The 23,217-nt window shown below is 36.8% G+C and overlaps 1 long non-coding RNA gene across 1 annotated transcript; it reads left to right on the top strand.

Moving 5' to 3' along the window:
• The first annotated feature begins 2,116 nt into the window (after positions 1-2,116).
• LOC119074943 lies at positions 2,117-20,215 on the top strand. The gene is made up of 4 exons (XR_005087277.1): positions 2,117-2,127; positions 8,631-8,638; positions 11,472-11,724; positions 20,205-20,215. It is a non-coding gene; the product is annotated as an uncharacterized LOC119074943 (long non-coding RNA).
• The last annotated feature ends 3,002 nt before the right edge of the window (positions 20,216-23,217 follow it).

Raw genomic sequence — 23,217 nt, 5'->3', positions numbered from 1 at the left:
TCTTGTCAGTTTTAAATTTTTATTCCTTATACTTTTAGTATGAGGTCTAAAACTAGAATCCCATATGCTTGTATTTCTGATCTTATATTAAAAAGAATTTAATGAGTAAAGTCTCTTAAAATTCGAAGCTATACTGTATCTGTTCTTAACGATTAGGTCTTTCCTATAAAGTTACGCTAGAAATGTTAAAATTTGACGCCAATGTGATTTAGATATCTTTTTATCACAATTTCAAAAATACAATACGAAGATATGCATCTTAAAAAGTGAGAGAAATCAAAAATGGTAGTTTGATGAACCTCCCGAAGTGTTAAAAAAACTCAAATACTTTATCTACAGCTAGGGAAAAGCACTTATTAAACAAATAAAGTTTTCGTTTCTACAGGCTTTAACATTTCAAATGTGTCACTGTCATTTTTTTCAAAGAAAAAAAAAAAAAAAATTTCATTGTAAATTTGCAATGACACAATGAAATTCTCAGAAAAATTTGTCAGTGAGACATTTGAAATGTTAAAGACTGTAGTTAACCTGTGATTTTTTTTAGAAAACCAAATATATAGTCTAGATTAGCCAGACAACACAGCTGATGCTATTCGACACCGACCTTTGGGAGCCAGAAATAAATTTCGCGCGCGCGAAATTTATTTCTGGCTCCCAAAGGTCGGTGTCGAATATCATCAGCTGTGTTGTCTGGCTAATCGACACTAGTGTCAATTAGCATCTACTGTGTTGTGTGGCTAATCGACACCGGATGCAAATAGCATGCACTGTGTTGTGTGGCTATTCGACACCGGTGTCAAATAGCATGCACTGTGTTGCTTGGCTATTCGCATCCGGTGTCAAATAGCCACACAACACAGTGCATGCTATTTGACACCGGTGCCGAATAGCATCGGCCTTTTTTAAATGCCTAAAATATTAACAAGGGTCAAATGGGAACGTGGGAAAGGGAGTCTGACAATATAATAAGGACACACTGCTACATGTATATGAAATGATACTTAAAAAACAAGGAAAACTCGAAGGCAATATGCTTAATGTTGTACTTACTTTTGAATTATTAAAATGAATTTGTCCTACCAATTTCTATCTATATACCAACCGTGTGCCTACATATCTGTCTATCTGTGTGTATATGGCATACAGGATGAGTTCTAACTCTTATGGAATTCCCTTGATATATTCTATTTTCCATTACTTTCATTCCCATCTCTTTTTTTTCAACTCGAAATATCTTTTATAAATATTTGAGTTATTTTCTTATCATTCTTTAATAATATTTTGTCATACTATTAAGCATGGCGGAGGTGGTTACATAAAACGTAGATATGGAAAGATTATATTTTGTTTGTTTTTTTTGTTCGGTATTTGTGTTGGTTTTATGGGCTATATGGTATGGAGGTATTTTAGATTAGTTTTCTGTTCCTCTTCGTTTTCACGGGTAGAAAAAGATATCCGTGTAACATGAGTGTGTGCTCGATGGAAGGTGGTATACTCGGCAAACGGATAAAAAGAAACGAGAGAAACTTGTTAAAATATAAAAGCAACAGAAAGACGCGACTTCGTTTACATATATGGAACATAATAAAATTGCATAATTTATGGCATGCAAAATTTTCGGAATATATATTGGTAACTAATGTAGTAGGAGCATTATTGATCTCGTCGCCACTTAGCTGGGTAGTTTTTAGATTCAAAAATGTAATTCGTTCATGAATTTTATTTGGACGTCTACTTCTCGAACGACTTTTCGAATACATTATAGAAAGCTGTAAATGTATTTCAGTTAAATGGGATAATATTTCAAATGATTCATTTACGATGAAAGTTGTGCTGACAAATTGCAATAAAACGAAAGACGGGGGAATTATTTAAAATGAATTTACTCTTCTACTTACCATTTCAATTTTCTAATAAATCGTGCAAGTTGATGATGTAGTAAATCACAAATCATATAAACATTACGACTTCCAGTCGAGGCATTCGATAATAAGTAGATTACATCAGTAAAATTCATGTAAACGGCATGAATAAGTGCCAATTATTGCGGTGTCCGAGCCGAAGGCGAAATTTTTAATGTTACCCTTTGATAGGTGTAAAAGGTTTGAGGTGTTAATCGTTTGAGGTGTGCTTGCGGAGTCCACAATGTGGACATGTAATTGAATCGAAAAAAATACCGAAATCACAATCTTCACCTTTCCCGTAAATGCCCTTATCGTGTAAAAGTTTTGTATTTTCGTAGAGACTTACATGGAAATGCATACTCGATGTAAACTCAACACACCGGTGGCCTCACGTTAATTATACGATTTGATTTGATTTGCTTGAAGACCACACTAACAACCTTTAATGGCTAATAACAAGTGTAGTCAGGACCACCAAACCTAACGTGACTTCTTAACCTTCTGAACCACACCTCAAAGTATGCATATCCTCCTCTGAGGAATGTTAGATGCTGCTAATTGACATCTCTTCTAAGTATAGGCTAGACAGACATATTATGAATCAAAAAATATTTATAAAATACGAAAAACGTCTCCATTTGTCAGTCAGATTTTTAAGCAGGCCATGTTTAGTGTCAATTGAATAGTAATTTCAGTGGCTTTGAATCAAGCCCCATCGTGGGGCTGCGACTTCCCTCTGCCCTGTGTTTTGTCAAATTTGATGTCATTTTAAAGCCATGAAAATTACCTTTCTAACAAGCCTAATATCGTTATATACAGTCGTATTTACAGGCAATACAAGACAATTTAATAAAATTTTAAAACATTAAATTTTTTACCAAACAAATAAAATTGGTCATATCTCCTGATGTGTAGACTTGATAAGATAGCGACATTAGAATTGTGAGAAAGGTAATTTTAGAAGCTTTCGATAGACATCAAATTTGACCATATTTCTAACTGCAACTGGACTTGAAGAATAATTTTCGGATGTTAAACCTCTGACTTTGAACGGGCATAAAAAACATAGCTAACGCCGACCCGTACGAAACACCTATTCGTATCAAAAGCCTTTAATGTGAAACTCTTCATTTCTCTTACTTCATTTTATTCTCTGCTGAAAAAATATTCTTCCTTTTAAATCACTTACATTATCCACTCTTTGCCTTGTTATCATATCCAATTAAATTGCCGGAGGCAATATAGACAGCCCCGTACGAAGTCAAATTTCATAAATTCCTATTTAAACAGCTATATACCGCTATATTTACCTATATTTCACTGTAAATAAACATTTCACAGAGGAATATGCTATTATATAGCTCTATATGCCTGTATATAGCTCAATATAGATGTCCATATATGGAATCCCTGAAACCCCTCACACTTAACACATTATTTCCATGTTAACAGAAACTCTCTAAGCATCATTTTTCCCACTTTAATCCACTAAAATCCAATATGGCCGCCGGCAGCCATTTTGTTAGGAGACCGGAAATAGTACTGACGCTTTACATTCGTTAATACCTTTCAAACAAAAAAAAATTCATGAAATTCGGTCAAAATTTACTCGAGATATTGTCAAAATACACCACGTTCACTGTTTTTTTTTTTTTTTTTTTTTTTTAAGTAGCCGTTCTACCGTGGTAGAACACGCACGGGGGCCTCTGTTTGGGCCCATTGTGCTGGCTATGACTTATTAGTGCAGTTGCTGGTTATTGGAACCTTCCTGTACTAGTAATGTAGTTTAGGATGTCCCTTGGGTGAATGTTTTTGATCAGGTTATACCTGATGATGTAGTTGCCTAAGTGCTTTCGCCTTTTCATGATGAAAGCTGGGCAATGGCAGAGGTAATGTTCGGCTGTGTCAGTGTGATGGCCACACAGATCACACCCTGGATCCGTTCGTTTTCCTATAGTTGTGAGGTGTTTGTTAAATCCGTAGTGTCCAGTTGTTACGCCGGTGAAGATTTTCAGTCTTGTTCTGCTTACGTTTAGTAGAAACTTTGAGTTTCTGTCGCATATGTTGATGCAGTTTTTGGATTGTCTGCAGCTTGTAATGCTGTCCCAATAATTTTTGGATCTTTTTGTCCTTATTATTTTAATTATACTTTTACTGTATGAGTGGGGCGTGCCCATTATTGGTTCTGGTCCAATTGGTGTGCTTAGAGCCGCAATTCTGGCTAGCTCGTCTGCGATTTCGTTACCTTCAATACCTTGGTGACCTGGCACCCATATTAGGTTGATGTGGTTGATAGTGGTAGCACTGTTCAAAGTTTCCCAGCATTCTAGCGTTACTGCTGACTTAAAGCTGATTGATGCTAGCGCCTTTAGTGCCGCCTGACTGTCCGAGCAAATAGATACGTCTTGGCCAGTAATATTGTTATCGATGAGAGCGTGACAGCCCTCCATGATTGCTCTTATCTCAGCTAGAAATATTGACGAGCATTTTCCTAGTGGAATAGAATTTTTGATCTTAGGGTGATTGCAGTATACTCCGGCTCCTGCCGATTTCGAGATCAGTGAGCCGTCTGTGTAGAAGACAATTCCTTTTGGTGGTAATTTCCCATTGAACCAGTCCTCCCTTGATGGGATCTGGATGTTGAACCTTCTGTCAAATTTGTGCTTTGTTATGATTTTGTCTGAGGGCATTAATAGATCAGGTTCGTCAATAATCGTGTTGAACCATATGCTTGAATGGTTGGTGTTCTTGAACTGATTGTCTTGTTGCTTGGTTAGCCTGCTCATTGTAATAATGGCTTCGGTTTCTATAAAAATGTGCAATGGAGTGAGGTTCAAAAGTGCCTCCATGGCAGCTGTTGGAGTTGATCTCCAAGATCCTGTTATTGCTTTGCAGGCCATTCTCTGGAATTTATCTAGTTTGTAGCGTACTTGTTGATATTTACATATGTGATTCCAAAGGAAGCATCCGTATGTTAAGATTGGTCTGATGACTGTCGTGTAAATCCAGAACATTACTTTGGGAGAGAGACCCCATGATTTGCCGTACGCTCTCCTACATTGCCACAGAGAGATAGTGGCTTTTTGTATTCGTTCATCCAGATTGTCATTCCAGGACAGCTTGCTGTCCAGGGTAATACCCAGATATCTTACCGAGTTGACCAGAAGTATTGGTGTTCCTTTAATTAGTGGTATATTCATAACTTCTGTTTTCCTTTTATTAGTGAATAATATCATCTTTGTCTTACTCGGGTTAATAGTTAGTTCGTTTCCATCGCACCATTCACTAACAATATCGAGAGCCGTTTGAAGTAAATCACACAGGACGCTGATGAATTTTCCTCTAAGTAGAATTGCTAAATCGTCTGAGAAACCCTCTGTTTGGAAGTTCCTGTCGCTGAGAATGGTTAGAAGTTCATTCAGTACTAGACACCATAGCAGTGGTGGCAGAACTCCTCCTTGTGGGCAACCTTTAGATACTGTCGTTATAATTATTGATGTGCCGAAGTGGACAAAGATTAATCTACTGTGTAACATAGCTAGGATCCACCCTATGATACCCGGATCTATGTTGTGTTTGTAGCAAGCATTTTTTATGGCTAAATACGTTAGGTAGTTGAAAGCGCCAGATATATCTATAAAGCATCCTAGTGCGAATTCACCATAGGCTAATGATAGCTCTATGCTTTGAACGATATTTTGTAGAGCATTTTCGGTAGACTTTCCGCTCTGGTAGGCATGTTGTTTTGGGTGTATTTTAAATTGTCTTAAAGGCTCGTCTCTAAGGTACCTGTCTATTATTTTTTCGAGAGTTTTCAACATAAATGACGACAAGCTTATTGGTCTGTAGTTTTCGGCTAATGAGTAATTACTTTTGCCTGGCTTTTGTATGAAGATTACTTTTACTCTCCTCCAGCTTCTAGGTATGTATTTTAGCCCTAGTGATGCTTTGAATAATCTATTCATGAGATGTAAGACGCCCGTGTTGCTGTTTTGCATCATAGCTGGAAAAATGTTGTCTGGACCTGGTGATTTCAACGGTATGAAAGTTTTCATGGCCCAGTCAATGCGGTCTATTGTTACCATTCTGTTAATCAAATCTGGGTTTGCTTCCCCATCGAATGAGTGTGTGATTCTGCTGTGCTCGTCTTCATTGGTTTCCTTGCAGTTTGGGAAGTGGAAGTCTAGCAGATGCTTATACGTCTCCTCGTGGTTCTTAGTGTATTCTCCGTTTGGCAATAGTAAAGAGCCCGCCATTTGTGTGGGGTCCTTGGATATTATTTTTAGTAACTTTGAAGCATCGTGTACCTTGTTGATAGCGCTGCATTGATTTTGCCAGCCAGCTCTTTCTCTGCTTCTCAGATTTTTGTTATAGATACCTAATTCCTTGTAGTAAGGGTGAAAGTCACCTGTTATTTTACAGTTGTTGAAAAGCCTCCGAACTTTCTGTCTCTGTTTTTTGTCTGCCGTAGAGTAGTAAGGTACTGAGTTGCCTGCCTTGTGTTTTAGAATCGGGCATGATTTTTCATATGCGTTAACTAAGATATTTTGTAGGTAAAGTGCATCTTCATCTAGTTCTTGCTCTGTTAAGATTGGGGAGGAGTGATTATTCCCATCGTCTAATGATTCTAAGAGTATGTTTCTGAATAAAGTCCAATTTGTGGAAGCTGGGTTCCTAAAGAGGAGAGGAGGTATTGGATCTAAAGACATTTTGAATGTGATGCATCTGTGATCAGATGTGAGAATATGATCAGAGACATGCCAGTCAGTAATGTGTGGAAAAAGGTTTTCTGAGCATAGAGAAATATCGAGTACTTCTTGCCTTAGTTTGTTCCTGAATGTTGGTTCGTTCCCTATGTTCACAATTCTCAAGTCTGTTGTTAGAATGAAGTCAAACAGGTTTCCTCCCCGTATGTTTATATTCGTGCTTCCCCATGCAAAGTGGTGAGCGTTAGCATCTATGCTCGCAAGCATTTGTATATTGTTGGATTTACAGTACTCTACCAGGACGATGAATTCAGGGCTAGGAGGACCGTCTGCGGCTTCGTATGGAAAGTAGCTTGAACAGATTATTATATTCTTGTCACTGCAATTCACTTTAACAGTTAGCATTGCCACCGCCTGGTCTGGTGTGCTCAAGTTGTACATTGGGTGCATTGTTAAGTTTTTGGAGCAGTATATCGCAGCTCTAGGTCTACTGTTACCCCCTGAATGGATGACATTACCTATTCTCCTGTTTAAGCCTGTTATTTTACCTAATCTAACTGTTGGTTCCTGTACTAAAGCAATGAAGGATGTTTTGTTACTGACTAGTGTATTCAGTTCTGATGTGGGCGCGTACGCTCTATGTAGATTAATCTGATAAAAATCTAGCTCTTTATCCATGGTCAAAATGGAATTCCTGTTCGATGAGATCTTTAGAGTGGGGCTTGGAGCTCACAGACTTACGTGGTGAGGTGGTTTCTGCTTGGTGCCAAAAGAAACTCAATTTGCTTGTTGATGAAAGTTTATTTATGGAAGTACTTAGAGATTTGTTACATTTTGAATAGCCCAACATCGTAGTAAATTTGCGCACTGAAGCCATTATTTGCTGTTTTTGCTCTCTTCTATGGAGATTCGTATGCGACTACTCCCAAAGTACGGCTTGAAACCGATGGCTTTTAGATCCTTGACTGATTTTTCGTCGATTCCGAAGAAGATGATTGTTCTATCACCTTGGATCTTTTTCTTGTTGAATGGACGCCAGTGGTTTGTGTCGATGCTATCATTCTTCAGCTCAATGTCGTCGAAGAAATCCAAAGTCTCTGGGGCCGGATTCTCAACGATAGTCGTAGCTCGAATTAGACGCGGAACGGCTCCGCAGTCGATTGCTTTTATTTTAGCGTCCTTCCAGAGGTCCTTCAAGATGGGAACAACCATTAGTGCCCATTCCTTTGCAGTTTGATTGGGACAGACGAACTTGTAGTGTCCTCTCTCGAAATCACAATAATCAAATTTGACTTCCGGATCGTCGACCTTTTTCAGTTGATTTTTGACACTGTTGTGTATGATCTTGCCGTGCGCCTTAGAGAACAGGTGAGCTTCATCCATGTCTGGTACCAACTTGACAACGTGCTTAGCTGGTTTTGCTGGCAGTTCCTCAGCCACAGGCGGGCTCATAATGACTCTCCTTATCTTTTTCGTTGGTGGTTGTGTGCCCCCTGTAGACGACGTGGTGCTGGATTCTCGTAACCTTTTAGCGCGTATCTGCTCCTCCTCGTTGATCTCTATGCTAGCTGCTATGGCACTGATGTCGTTGATGTCTTTATCTGATACCGTAATTTGTAGCACCGAATCGATGTTTCCTAGAGCGCTTTCTACAGTTTCCTCGTCGATAGGATCAACTTCGATTGGCTCGTCTACGTCGCTCTTAGTGCTGTCCTCCAGATTGGGTTGAATGTCCTTATCCTTAAGTGTTGAATTGAATAGTTTCAGGCCGAATGCTGCGCGATGCATTACCTTCTTTGAGACCTTAGTATGGTGCGGGCGCCCTTGCCTTACCGGAGAATTGGAATCGATGCGCACTACTAAGAAGTTGTTTTGTTCCAGTTGAGCTACTAGATAGCTGTGATTCTGTGCGCGTACTATTGCTATGAAGTAACCGTAGTTGAGGTTATGAGCTCTGCTGCACTGTGTGATTGAAATTTTTACCCGATCGTTGTGCTCGAGTGCAAATAATGGAATCGAGCTGCTGCAGTGTTGATGACTTCTCGCTGAATGTGAGTCGTCGCTTAGGTTGGCCGATTGTACTACTGAACCACTATGACGGTGTGCCCGTGCTATTGCTACAACATAATAATAGTTGAGGTTAGGAGTACCGATGTATTGCACGCTGTAAGCTTTTACCTGATCGTTGTATTTATGTGCGAATATCTTCCGACACGAGATTATGTTTGCGTGGCGTAGAAGTCTGCCCGATGAACGTGAATCGTTCCTTGTGCTGGCTAATTGTTTTTCTTGTCGAGACCGGTAGCTATCGTGTTGATAGAATGGGTTGGAATCTACAGTTCCGAGCTTCGTTCCGTTTGCAAGATTCGTTGTTCCTTTGATAGCTGTCTGCTTATAATTATACACGGGATCAGTTATATTGTTAGTTGCTGTTGGTGAACTTGTTTTTACCTTAACCCTAATGTGGGCACTGCTTAGTATAGACGTAGAAGTCCAGATGGAAAATATCCTGTTGAGCACGCGGTTTTCGATTGCGGTTTCCTTTATCCAGCGAATAAAGCAGTTTTTTACTGTGTACCAAGTTGTACGCCCAGAATACACCGACACCGATAATCCTGTTAGGTAGGTACGATTCACCAAGCACGATTCTGATAAATTACTGTTGTATGACAGCGTCGGTTTGCAGTTATTGAAAGATCCGGAATGTTCGGGAAATAATGATCGAATGGCGTTGATTTTGCCGGTATGAGATGACGGTAAGAGCTTTACGTAGTCGTTTAATTTTGGGAGCAAATTATTTCCGCGAGAGTTGCCGATAATCGGTTTACAGTCGAATGTTGTTATGCTCTTCTCGGTCAATATTGTAGTGACTGTAGTTGCATTGATTGTATGCTTCTCTATACACTGTGTACTTCTAATGTGTTGCGATAGATCGTGCTGAATGGTCCTATAATGTGTGTGTGATGTCGTGCTTGATGTGTTTAGTTTAAAGAGAGAGCTCGTTGAGCAATATTTAGAGCCAGATGGCAATCGTAAATCTAGAGAGTTCGATATAATCGATCCCAGAGAGCCGTTAGGCGAGAGAGTAATTTCAACGAAATTACTCCTGTGGTTGTGATTTTGATTTACACAACGTTGCTTACAAATTGCCCAATTTACAATTCGTACATGAGATGGGGCGCCATTTTGGTTGCCCTCAGCTATGCTTTTTTTCTTGAATTTTGGTAGATTTGCTGTGTGCTTCATTATCACTACACCCCAGATGGAGTCCTGGGCCTTTATAGAAACACTGACAGGGTTTTTATTTCACCGTTTCACTATTTTACTGTAGGAAAATCTTATTTAAATACGGAGCTATCTTAAGCGCGTCCGTTCGTTCTTCTTCTCTCTCTCTCGCACTGTACTGTACTTCACTGTACTTCCGAGTAGCCAGATAAGAGCTCACTCCAAGAGACCTAGCTCACGCTCCGGAGAACATAATTTCATAAAAAAACATAGCTAACGCCGACCCGTACGAAACACCTATTCGTATCAAAAGCCTTTAATGTGAAACTCTTCATTTCTCTTACTTCATTTTCTTCTCTGCTGAAAAACTATTCTCCCTTTAAAATCACTTACATTATCCACTCTTTGCCTTGTTATCATATACAACTAAATTGCCGGAGGCAATATAGACAGCCCCGTACGAAGACAAATTTCATAAATTCCTATTTAAACAGCTATATACCGCTATATTTAACTATATTTCACTATAAATAAACATTTCACAGATAAATATATGCTATTATATAGCTCTATATGCCTGTATATAGCTCAATATAGCTGTATATAGGTATATATAGATGTCCGTATATGGAATCCCTGAAACCCCACACACATAACAAATTATTTCTATGTTAACAGAAACTCTCTAAGCATCATTTTTCCCACTTTATATCGTTTTACTAAAATCCAATATGGCCGCCGGCAGCCATTTTGTTAGGAGACCGGAAATAGTACCGACGCTTTACATTCGTTAATACCTTTCAAACAAACAAAAATTCATGAAATTCGGTCAAAATTTACTCGAGATATCTGTCTTTTGACATTACCAAACGGGAAAAAAAAGAATTTTCAAAATCGGATGCGTTTTACTCAAGTTATCGTGCAGACAGACAGACGGACATTTTTTTTCGCGGATTTGGCATCTCTAGACAACCACAATAGGTTTCCCCTTACTCAGGGAGTCCAATTCGACGTGTTACAAACGTATGCGTAAACCTATAAGACCCCAGTACTTCGTACGGGTCTAAAAATTTCCCTGATTGGTACGGTCAATACCTATCTAATAAAGCTAAAACAGACGAAATATGTTCAAATGTGGCCGACCTACAAGCAAAAACTGCTTGCCGCCCTGTGCCTGTTCCACACCAAGGGGTCTAACTCACGAGTCGGTCATCCGATTTCCATAAACTTTTTTTTTGTCGATCGGTATTGTAAATACCTTTTATTTGACGTATCACTTACAAGTTTAACGTTTAAATGTCCGGAGATATATTCGAAAAACCGTAAAGCACTTATTGGGCCACAGCTCGGGAGGGGTCGATCCAAAATCACTCATCTTCGAACTTAGCCTGTCTTTTGACATTACCAAACGGGAAAAAAAAGAATTTTCAAAATCGGATGCGTTTTACTCAAGTTATCGTGCAGACAGACAGACGGACAGACGGACATTTTTTTTTTCGCGGATTTGGCATCTCTAGACAACCACAATAGGTTTCCCCTTACTCAGGAAGTCCAATTCGACGTGTTACAAACGTATGCGTAAACCTATAAGACCCCAGTACTTCGTACGAATGCGGCTCGCTTCAAAGCCACTGAGATTACCTTAAAATTGACACTAAACATGACCTGCTTAAAAGTCCGACTGACAAATAGGGACGTTTTTCGTATTTTCTAAATATTTTTTGACTTTGGACCAGTGCCGGCGCTGTGACGTGAAGAGTATGGAACTTCATTGTACTCTATCTTATACTCCCATCTATTCCTTACACAACAACAAAAAGAATCACGAAAATCGGTTGATTTTTCACTGAGATTTTACTCACGCCGTTTTTTCGGATTTTTGAAACACTGTTCAATGCGATACAATCGCTAGAAAAATTCAATGTGGAATTGTCTGACACGGAAATTGAGCCCGGATCATTTTTATGGAAGGATAGTAATTAACCACTGAGCCATGCCGTTTTTTTTACCACAATATAAATTTCAATTAGCTTATTTCCTCAAGCAATCTTACCATTTTTTCCGTTGTCTAAGTTTGTTTACGAATTTTTCGATAAAACTTGTTCGTTCAAGTAAACTTATTCTTCTTGGGCTTCTTGCCACACACTTCCACGCTTGAGTAATTGGTTATCAGAAAACTTGCGTAAAAACTTAACTGATTTTTATACAGTGTGTCCATTCCACTCAACAAAAAGTACTCCGTGAGAGAGCAAGCTGTCAAAAAAAACTAAGAAGAATTCGCTAAGGGATTTTTAAATTTTTTGCCAAAATATCGTAACCTGGAAACACTTTATTGACTGGGAACTTAGACGACTTTCAAAACTCTAAAAAATCTCAAATATGTTCCGAACCAACTCTAAATGGGGTACTGAAACTGGACGTGTGTCATACAACTGTAAAACTGTAATTGTCGACTACAATCACTTTTGCTTGAAGTGCGTTGTCCGAACTAAAAGAAACGCACTGTAATCTAATGCCATTCTAAATTCGAAGTTTAGCAAAATCGTTGGTGGGTCCACAGATAAGGTCAGAAAAGTGCTCCATTATAGGGCTTCAGACGACACCAATCATGTACCATGCAGAGGGTTTTTCTTCAATGAGTAAATTTCACCCAATTTTCCTGAATCCCAAAGGTTGTATGAAATGTTAGGAAAAACGGAATTGTTTGACCCAATATTTTGCTTGATAACTTGAGTAATTATCAACCAATTACTAATTTTCTTTTTCTTTAATCGAGGGATTTAAGATCTGGAAGTTATTCCAGAAAAACAGCATTTTACACTCTTAAAAATTCAATCAATCGAAAAAAATTACTTTGATGAAATTTGATTTATCACATGATAGTCAACTATTACGGTGATAGTCAGCTATCACGGGCAAAAGTAGCAGATTTCACGCCATGGTATAAAAAATGTAGAAAATTTTAAAACTTTAAAACTCACACGAGTTTGAAATTTGCGGCTAGAGCGAAGCGAGGGCCGTAATTCGCACGAGTCGTTATATTTAATTCACGTTTAAAGGTTTTGTGAATGTAGTAAGTTTTGGGTTACTTCCTTTTGTACATAAAAGCAAGAGAAGAACATCTATCGTACTTTTTTATTTTGTATCAAAGTGAAAGAGTCCTCTAATCGTTCTACATTCGCATCACTTACTTCTGATTAACGTTAGCAATAAAACTATGAAACAGAATAATATACAACTCATACGAATGGGAAGTTTGTGGCCAGAGCGAAGCGAGGGCTGTAATTCACACGAGTCATTGTATTTAATTTATGATTTAGGGTCAATTAAAAATCTTGCCGCAAATTTTCAAGAAAATAGAGAACAAAAAAAGTACTTTTCCAAAGAAGTACTCAAGCGAAGGTTTTAATATCAGTTATTTGTGATGTTTCGGAAGTTTAACAACGGAAAATAAAATGAAATTGATTAAAGATATATTAATGAAATTGTCAGTCAATGAACCTGACCAGCCCAATAGGTGGGGCCTAGTTTGTATAAGGTAAGGACTGTAAAGCGTAATAAAATGGTCGACAGCAGCCATATTGGATTTTAGTAAAAATTTAACTTCTCGGTAAAAATGATGCTTAGAGATTAGCTGAAAAAATAGAAGTTAGTGTAGGCCGATCTGACATTTACCTAAACAAAAGTTTAGTTTAGTCCTGGAACGGCTAATGACAATCGTAATAACGTTGATGTTAAATTGACGAAAACAACTAAGAATTCAGCTTCCTCAAAAGCATAGAAAATATTACAACGATTGACCCAGAAATTAATAGTTGTGTTATTCGTACGCTTTGAATGGCATGAGAGTTAAAAAAAAAACTCAAAGACATTGATCACTTTCTTCTAACATCTCCAATATTTCAGATTGTCGGAAACACTTACTACACATGTAGCCCGCATTACCACTAGTAATTTGTCTGATAACTGAAATAATTAATTTTCATGCTTGCCAAGGGAATGATTTCCACAATATGTGTTATCTTAGCAATAAAATATACACTTACCATCATTGGAGCGTTACTCGTCGGTTATGGTGTAGCAAACATATTTCGGGATAGTTCTACTGTATATCGTCTATGGACCGCACACATAGTTAAAGCAACAAATTTAATAATTCACCGAAAACCAAACATAATATATGAACAATGTAAATCGAAGTGCAATATTCCAGGGACATTTAAGTAATTTCGAATGCATTATTGAATAGGGTTACACATAATATCCATGTGCATAAGCATGGCAAAGGTGCATACATTGTACATAGGGACGACACACTATATCTGGCATACACACCAAACGTATTCCAGCTTCAGTTTAGATGCATTTTCGTAATATTCTGGCAAAATATTGTCCATAGTTTGAGATTTATCGTTTTATCACATATACGCTAGCGCTCATTTTTGCATTATATTGCATTAAATGGAAGACAAGGCGATATACATATGTTGCGCTATATGCCAAAACAATTATAATTGCACCATGTGGTTCGTTGAACAAATTGTATAGTTTACAAACACTATATATATACAAGCACCTCCAACCCTGTGCTTCCAACGTATGCAGTGTGTTCAGCTGACGAAATTTAACATTGCTGACCGCAAGAGCGAATAGTTAAGTCCCTTATTCTCACATTATATAGACAAAGCTTGTTACATTGTTCAAGCACACTGTGTAGACTGGGGGCATAGATATGGTGGTAGAATAAACGCCATAATACAGCACAGTTTAACCCATCTAAGTGATAGGACATACTTAATAACAGAAACCAACCAAATGATGTTACGAACAAGATATTTGGTTTGTCGTAGGTCAGACGCTCATGTTTCAGCCAGTATGATGCTGAATTGGATGCAACCGTAAGCCATTTGATTAGGTCGTGAAGTGACAGTGCAGTGAGGATACAATGAAATAATTGCATTTTGTGTGAAATGACCAAGCGTAGATCTTGTGCGAATAATTCGGTTATGTTTTTTAATCCTACTGACTGACGAATTATGAGATAATCAGATCACTGCTGGCTGGCAGCTTATTGCTTGTTTATTTACTGCGTATAATATAGTGGAGTTAAAACAGCTTCATAATACATCATGTCAAAAGTCGACTTTAAATAAACGAAAATTAAATGAATGCATAAATGAATGAATATGCTTTTTGTAATGTCGATTAATTCTATTATCCGATATAAACAACGGATCATTAGAGTATATATGGTGTTCCCGCAAATTTTCAAGTAAAACATTCTTGCCGTCATACTAAACACTCGGGAAATAATTTGATATTTCAGGCTAAAACCCTGGGACACTTTTACTCATCTGGATACGAAATATTAAATTCCTTCCCTTGTATAGGAATATACTATTTCATTCAGGCGGATCAAAAACGTCACCAGATAGAGCACCAAAACAACAACATTTTCTCTCAATATTTCTCTCACTTCTTCTACACTTTTCGTTTGCAATCACGTCACTTTTCGTGTCCAGTTGTGTATTTACGTCACTTTTCGTTCCCAGTTATGTCAACTACATTAGGGAATTTGTTACATTTTATTTTGTTTCTGTACGAAATACAAATTGAACATTGGAACGATTTCGGTTTTCATTTGTTATGAAGAATTGAGTTAACATTTGCGTAACATTGATTAGATTACTTTGATTGACGACGTAATCATATTATAGTGATATCACACTTACTGATCACTAGGTCAAAAACTACTTGTTTCTAGTAGCATAATATATTTTATTACATACGCGCGGTGTTCGTATGTCAAAATTACTTAACTAGAAGATTAGTTCAAAAATTACACTTCAGGTCTATGTTGTTGTCTCGTTTTCGCTTATGTGATAAAATAGAGTACACACTTGTCACTATCAGTCTCGGCAAGCCTCGACTTCTTCGTGACAAGTGTGTAATATATAAGTTCGAACGCACATGTCTCTATATAATCACTACTTTGAACGAACTTTTCAGTGCAGTGACGAAAAACGCAAGGGGGACCGCACTGAAAAGAGTTGCAAAGGGTTGCAATCTGAAAAAAAAAGAGTTGTAAAAGAGTTGCACGCAGAAAAAAGAGTTGTAAAAGAGTTGCACGCGGAGGAAAAAAGTTGCAAAAGAGTTGCACGCGGAAAAAAATAGTTGAGAAAGAGTTGCACGCAAAAATAAAGACTTGCAAAAGAGTTGCACGCGGAAAAAAAGAGTGGCAAAAGAGCTGCATGCCGAAAAAAAGAGTTGCGAAAGAGTTGCACGCAAAAATAAAGAGTTGCAAAAGAGTTACACGCAAAAAAAATAGTTGCAAGGGAGTTGCACGCGCAAAAAAAGAGTTGCAAATCCATTGCGGTCCCCCTCGGAAAAACGTCGAAAAACGTGTCCTACGGCACAAAAAATAATATTGTTTTGAATGAAGCTCTAGAGAATCCTCTTTTTAATTTAAATATTTAAAATGTGACCTCGAAACTTCAAAAACATCCATGGGCTACGGTAGGGAAATTGGTGAATTTTCTGAGGTTGGATCCTTCACTAAAGTAACCAAACAGAAGTCCGTTCCTTTCCTTTTAAAATGACTCCAAACACGTTTTTTTTTTTTAAATTAGTTTCAATTTTTGCAAATCTAATAGTCTTACAAGACACAGCAAGACAAGATCTTTAAATTTGTAAATAAAAAACCAACAAATTCTCCAGAGCTTTATCCACAGCTACAATATTTTGTGGCTAGCTAAACACAAGAACATTTTACGTGTAAAAATTGCGGGAACACCCTTGAGTACGTATCAGTGTAAATGATGGATGCGGTGTGCTAGTGGAGAAATTTGAAATGGAAAATGGCTCGGCAGAGTAAAGTAAGCCAGGCAGCAGCGCTTGATTTGAGTAGGCGCCTGAATTATCTAATAGCCTTACTTCCTGCGAGTAAAATTGATCCAATTTACACACACGGAATTTTAAAAACCGACACATTTTTCTGTGTTTTACTTCAGTTTCTGATTTCTCCATATAAAAATACATGCAAAATTCTCAAAAAACCGGTGAAAAGCGAAACAGAAAATGTGTCGGTTTTCAAAATTCTGAGAGTGTATGTCAGTGTTCACTTGAGTTCATCTTCTTACAGTGTTGGGTTCCTTATTTGACGTTTCAACGATGAACCGCTACTGCCTGGTTAATTTTACTCTGCCGTGAAAATATGGGGACACGTTGGAATCGAACCCACAATCTTCACCTTACCGGCACATGCTCTAAGAAATTGAGTGTACACTTCCCATTTCGAATTATGTTGATCTAGGCCTTAGAAGACGTTTAAACATACTTTGTGAGAGTGAGATCAATGAGATTTAGAAGAAAATCTGTCTTTTGACTTCAATTATTTGAGAGAAAAGCTGGCCCAATTATATTAACAGATATTGGGAGAAGTGATGAAAATAAATTCCAACGCCCTGGGTGAAATGACTTTAAAAAAAATTAGAAACAATCACGCAAAAACGAGGCATGAAATTTTTATTTTTTTAAATTTGGAATGAAGAAAAGCCCATCAACAGACATTTTTTTAGATATATCATCCTATCATCCGTCCATCCATCCACCCACCAAGCAACACCAAGCTCAACATAATATGCACATAACATAGAACAAACAGAAATGTTTCTCCATATTTCTGCAATCAATCTTGTTCACGTCAAAAAATACTTGAATGTATGTAAAAATTTTCTAGTAATGGTTCCGGCCGTGTACAACCAGCGATATGAAAAACTTTTTCGTTTCCTAAACAATGTTTTATCCACAACATAAATACCTACCATATGAGAGTATTATATATGTGGTAACGTATGATGATGTGTGGCTCCGGTCGCATTCACTGCCATGAGACGAACATACGAAATTACTTGAATATTTTATACGGTCTCACAAGTACACAAATACCTTTATTGTATACCATTTTTGCAAAATATTTTATTCCCAGGTGAATGTGGCTATCGTCGTTATGTGGTGTACTGGATGTTAAATTATCCATAATATTTTGCGCGACAGATCATACATGTCGTTCCAAATTTTAAAACATTAGACGCTATACTTAAGTGTGATGCATAACATACCGCTATGTTTGTGTAGCATACAACGTGTTGATTATCTCGTACGATATTGCATGCGAACGTATATATAGAGTGGCAGTGAAATTCTTTGGTCATAGTGGAGTACCTTAATGTATAGTGTGCGGAAAGTGGTGATTCACAATCCCAGTTGCTTGTATTTCGTTGGTACATTTGGGTGAGCGAGGAACTATCCAAAATCGGTAGGTATTTCTAGACATTTGCAGCTCAAAGTTCCCGAATGAAATTTACGAGAAAAGCGTCGTAAAAACATCCCTTATTCAATAGGGGAATGTGTAGACTAACAATGTTTATGGCCGTATATGTCAACAGTCGACATACGTATGGATTATGAGAATGGTAGGGTTATAGCGTCGTAGAGACGTCGTAGATCCTAGTACATAGAAATATGAATTTAGTGGTCTGAGGTGACTACGTGAAATGTTTGGGAAACAGGTAGACGTATAGGGTATACACATACTTGGGACACACGAGCGAAAAAAAAGAGTTTTCCTCATCATTTTATCAAATATGCATGAACGCACGAACGACGAATACGACAAATAGAAATATATCTTTCTATACCTGAGGGACATTTAGTTCCTTTTTTATACAATTTTTTTTTTAAACATTTTGTTGTGTGATGGAGTATGTACGAAAATATGCAGAGTGTGTTGTATTTTCTTAAAAAAACATTACTTGCACGTTTGAACGGTATACACACATGTAAATAGAAAAGCATTCACAATTTCCAAAGTGTTGAATAATATTTTCGCTTTCTAATATATTGTCAAATCATCGAACACATTACTTTAAATGGCAACCCTTACATATACGTATTCTGAATATCCAGTCGTGGAGACATATCTAACGGCTTTGAATAATTGAACAATTCTGTTTTCGAAAAAAAAGCACTTTTAGGATATTGAATCGCGCATATTTTATGATACCAACTCACATAGGTATATGTGCAACATGTACGGTGAAAACTTCCGCAATTCTGAGTCTATTCAATGGTTGCACAAAATACGAAATTCTAACAAGAGCGAAGCGAGGGCGATCGAATTGGAGGTGATTTCTATATTTTCTCCGAGGTATTTGTCGGAAATGTTCCAATGTTCGACGTTTTAGGTGTTTGTCCGATATGTCAGAAAATTTCTTCAAGATTTGACTGAGGTTATATTTCAATCGTAAAAATCGCCTCATATACGAGTTTATATCCACAATTTGTGTCAATAAAATTATTGTCCCGGAGTAATCATGTTCGTTCTTCTTTGAAATACAATTCGAGTTTCCTGAAGCTAAAGCTTAAAACAGATCGTTCAAAATGGGTTTCCTTGAAGCGTAGCTCAGGCAGTTTTACAAAAAAAAACTGGCCACCTTTAAAAACTATTCATTAAAAGCTGCGCGACGAACATTTACGACATAATGGTCGAGTAAATTACTGATATGCGGCCTTGAAATATTCAATAAATAATTTTTGACAAAAATAGTATAAATGTGTCCGAAATATTCGTAGAAAAAGTCCGAAATTTTCGAAATTCGGTCAAGGCAAAATTTTATCATATAGCTGCACGAATGTTTTTCGTATAAATTTGAATTAAAATTATAAATCTCGACTTTTTATCCATAGTTATGTATGCAATAAGTTGCGAAATAGAGCTATATTTAACTAAATGTGATATTACCAAACGAGCGAAGCGAGTGCCAGGCTCATTATGACAACGACCTACTTTTGAGAATTACGAAAAAATTCAAAAACAAAAAGGCATAAGTGCGCTTCAGATTTGATTGAATCAGTGGATGAACAAGTGAATTGAAAAATAAATTTTTACACCTTCAATATTAGAATTAGGGAATGCAATCCCGGACCGTTTTTACAAAACCGGGATTCGGGATTTGATTCAGTATCAATACCGGGAATACCGGTATTTTCGGGATTGGAAAGAAAAATCGAAATGACTTATTTCTTGATAAAAATTTGGATTTCTAAGAAGAAATTTTAAAAAGCAGAATTCAAAAAACTTATCGTCGTTTTGTTTGAAACTTTACAATGTAGTCTGTACTCTGGGTCCTGTAGTCAGGGTGGTTTTACAAGACGGGCTGTGTGCAATATTATGAAACTACATGAGTTTTCAAAAGCAAAGAAATTTTCGTTTCAACTTACACAAATGTTAAGACTAACATTGCTTATTATTAGATTTTCTTTGATTAGTAACTTATGCAAGATAAATGAAGAGTTAGAAATATGCCAGTGAGGCAAGTAAAGAATTTTTTGAATTTAAAAAATTTTTTGGCCTATTAGTTTAAAATTTTTATTTTCTTTCTAAATCCCAAAAGGATCACAGCAAATTTCCTCCTAACTACGGGCTTGACAAATTCTTAAATTTAACGTACAAACCTTAATATACTCATTTCTAATGACATTAGCAACGTCAATTTTCTCTCTGAAAAACGCTCAACGAAAGCACAAGTGTTGCAGCGTCTCACCGTTAAATCTTGAACGACACAAATAACCGCAATCAGAAAAAGCCATCTCTTCTCTACTTTACTCAACTCTACGCACGCTAGTCGGTTTGAGGAGTAGTTTACACTCATGAATATGTATGAACATTAAATCATGTACATTAAGACCATTTCATGATGCGACTTTTTTAAAAAGTGATCCAGTATCTCTGGACTTTATTCCGATGTTTGTATAAGATTCTCAGGACAGAAGGCGTGAATCAATCCTTGTGTAGGCAAATACCTGGAACCTTATCTATTGATATGTACAACATCTGCTCGCTTAAATGTATGTAGCCATGCCAAATCAAAGCTCAGGCACCTTATGATGCGTTGTAAACGCGTAGTTAACACGTTGTCATTTTGTCATATGCTTTTGATCACTAGATTCTCACCATTTTCGAAAAAATTCAACTCCTGTCTAATCATCAAAAGCTGTTGCCAAAATGCTAAAAATCCGACTAAAAATTTTCAATTTATTTAATTTTAATCTTTCGGGATAAATCCCGGTATTTTTTGGTGAAAACCGGTTTTCGGTACTGGAGTTTTCCGGGATTAGTACCGGGATTAATCCCGGGATTGCAGTCCCTAATTAGAATAGGTTTCCTCCAAGGCCATTCGAATTTGTCAACGTTTTGTGAACATTCTGTCATCAATATTTTTTTGGTTATGGCTCTGTGGATAAAATTTGACAATTCTTTGATGCACTTGGAACGAACCAATCAAGGAACCTATATCACGAATCACCCTCAAACTTGCATTTGATTTGTGTTTGACACTTTAAGTTTTGAAGTTTCAGTGGATTTGCGGGGTGAATTTAGTTGTACAAAGTCGATTTTTGTAGCACAATTAAGTAACTTAATGCAACGGGTTGAATGAAACTTTAATCCGTAAAATTCCATAAAATTGAATTGAAAATGTATTCGAACTGTGTGAGGTGCTGAGGTGTGATCATGCCAATCCAATAACGTCAAAGATTTGAGTCTATCTATCTAAAAGATCTATTTTCATTATGATTTCTAAGTTCATCAATCCGTATGTCCTATTTTCGCCCTATGAAGTCCCACAAAAAACTTTACCCTCTGATGCCAGCTGCACCATGCCACGATTAGGATAAATTTATTTTCCATCGTAGAAATGTTTTCGAGAATATTTTACAGTTAATCTACTCCAATTAAGCGGAAAATAGTAGTTTTCACTTGTTGAACGAAAGTGATTTTTCAATTTCACTTCTTTCAATTTCAATTTTCACTGAATCTAAGCATTATTGTTACGTCGAGTTGAAATTAAATGTTGAATATCATTTGGAATGTATATGTGCTTGCGAAACGGACGTTAAATTTAAAATATTACTTAAACGTATACATTAAATTAGCGTGCAACTTTTCTTTTGTTATTCGTGGTTCTTGAAAGAATTTAATGTTTCTAGCGTGATGTGCAGAAATTTTAATTAGAAAGGAAGTTTATTGTCGACAAAATAAAGTTTTTTTTTCGTAAAACGTTTTCTTTATGATTTTTCAGTTTGAATTAATTTTTATTTCGCGGAACTCGAAACATATTGTTTTTTTCGAGCTTTTTAATGTTCGAGTGAAATTAATTAAAATTTACATTCATGCACTAAAACATTCCTTTTCGTTGAGTTTAGCAGAGTGCATATTTAATGCGGCCTTACTCATTCAAAAAAAAAAGAAGTTCGCCATTTCGAAGCAAGATAATTATATAATGGAGGTTTCCTCAGATCACAAGAGGCATACAAAGGATAAGTTTTGCCGTAATTTTCATAAATTTCATTTCAGTTCAGTTGAAATTTTGTAGTTACAAAAATGCTGGAAAAATTGCTTGCATTTTTGTTCGTTTATTTCAAAAGTTATATGGAAATTCTTTCGATTCATTGTTTGTTTCGAACATGCCATTCCAAATACACCTATTTGACGATACAATTTCTCTTTGTATTCCATTTTTCCATATGTAGTTCGAAATTGGAGCGATTTATGTATGGCGACGGTTTGAAACCGATTGGAAAATTATAAATCGGAAACGGAAAATTTTTACATGCATGCATGCATGTGTCGTACTTTCTAGTGGTCTGCATAACCTCATGTATATTATAAAACCAGCGATGTTAATTGGTCGTCTTTTTTTTCAATTATTTATACTCTTAATATATATTAGCTCTTATTGCAAGTCTTGCTGCACCATCACCATCGAGATTTTTTGTAAGAATTTTTAAATTTAGTCCAAAACTTTTCTCTTACCAAATTGTATCAATTGTGTCGGAGCAACGCACTTCAAGCAAAAGTGCTATTTATGACAGCTGCCAAATAGAGTACTTTTTGTATGAAATTTTATCCCCACTATTTTTACAGTGTAAAATTTTGTATGGAGCACTGTCAAGTTTCAGTACCCTATTTAGAGTACCACTTTTGCTGGAAGTGTGTTGGTCCGAGTAAAACGTTTTCATACACGTTGTAAACAACAGAGGTGTGTTTCATAATTCATAATTCATATTCAGTATTGCCTAGAGAATTATTTTTTTCTCATTGTTTTTGAGATGTCTTACTGCAGTCCAGTGTTGCTGAAAATATTCCAATATTCCCATTATGTGCTGAATGGCTTCTTACTTTTGTGATTATATGAACAAAATGCTATTTACTTCACTTGGTGTAACGGTTTCAAATCAAACATACGAAATCATGACCACGCGTTAGTAGGGCGGGCGTGATTCGAGCATTCAAGGTCAATTACAAGAAATTTTTGTCAATG

The sequence above is a fragment of the Bradysia coprophila genome, unplaced genomic scaffold (genome assembly GCF_014529535.1).
Source record: "Bradysia coprophila strain Holo2 unplaced genomic scaffold, BU_Bcop_v1 contig_151, whole genome shotgun sequence".
Classification (NCBI taxonomy): Eukaryota; Metazoa; Arthropoda; class Insecta; order Diptera; family Sciaridae; genus Bradysia; species Bradysia coprophila.
Note: the sequence above shows the minus strand (reverse complement) of the source record. Positions and strands in the feature narration are given on the sequence as shown.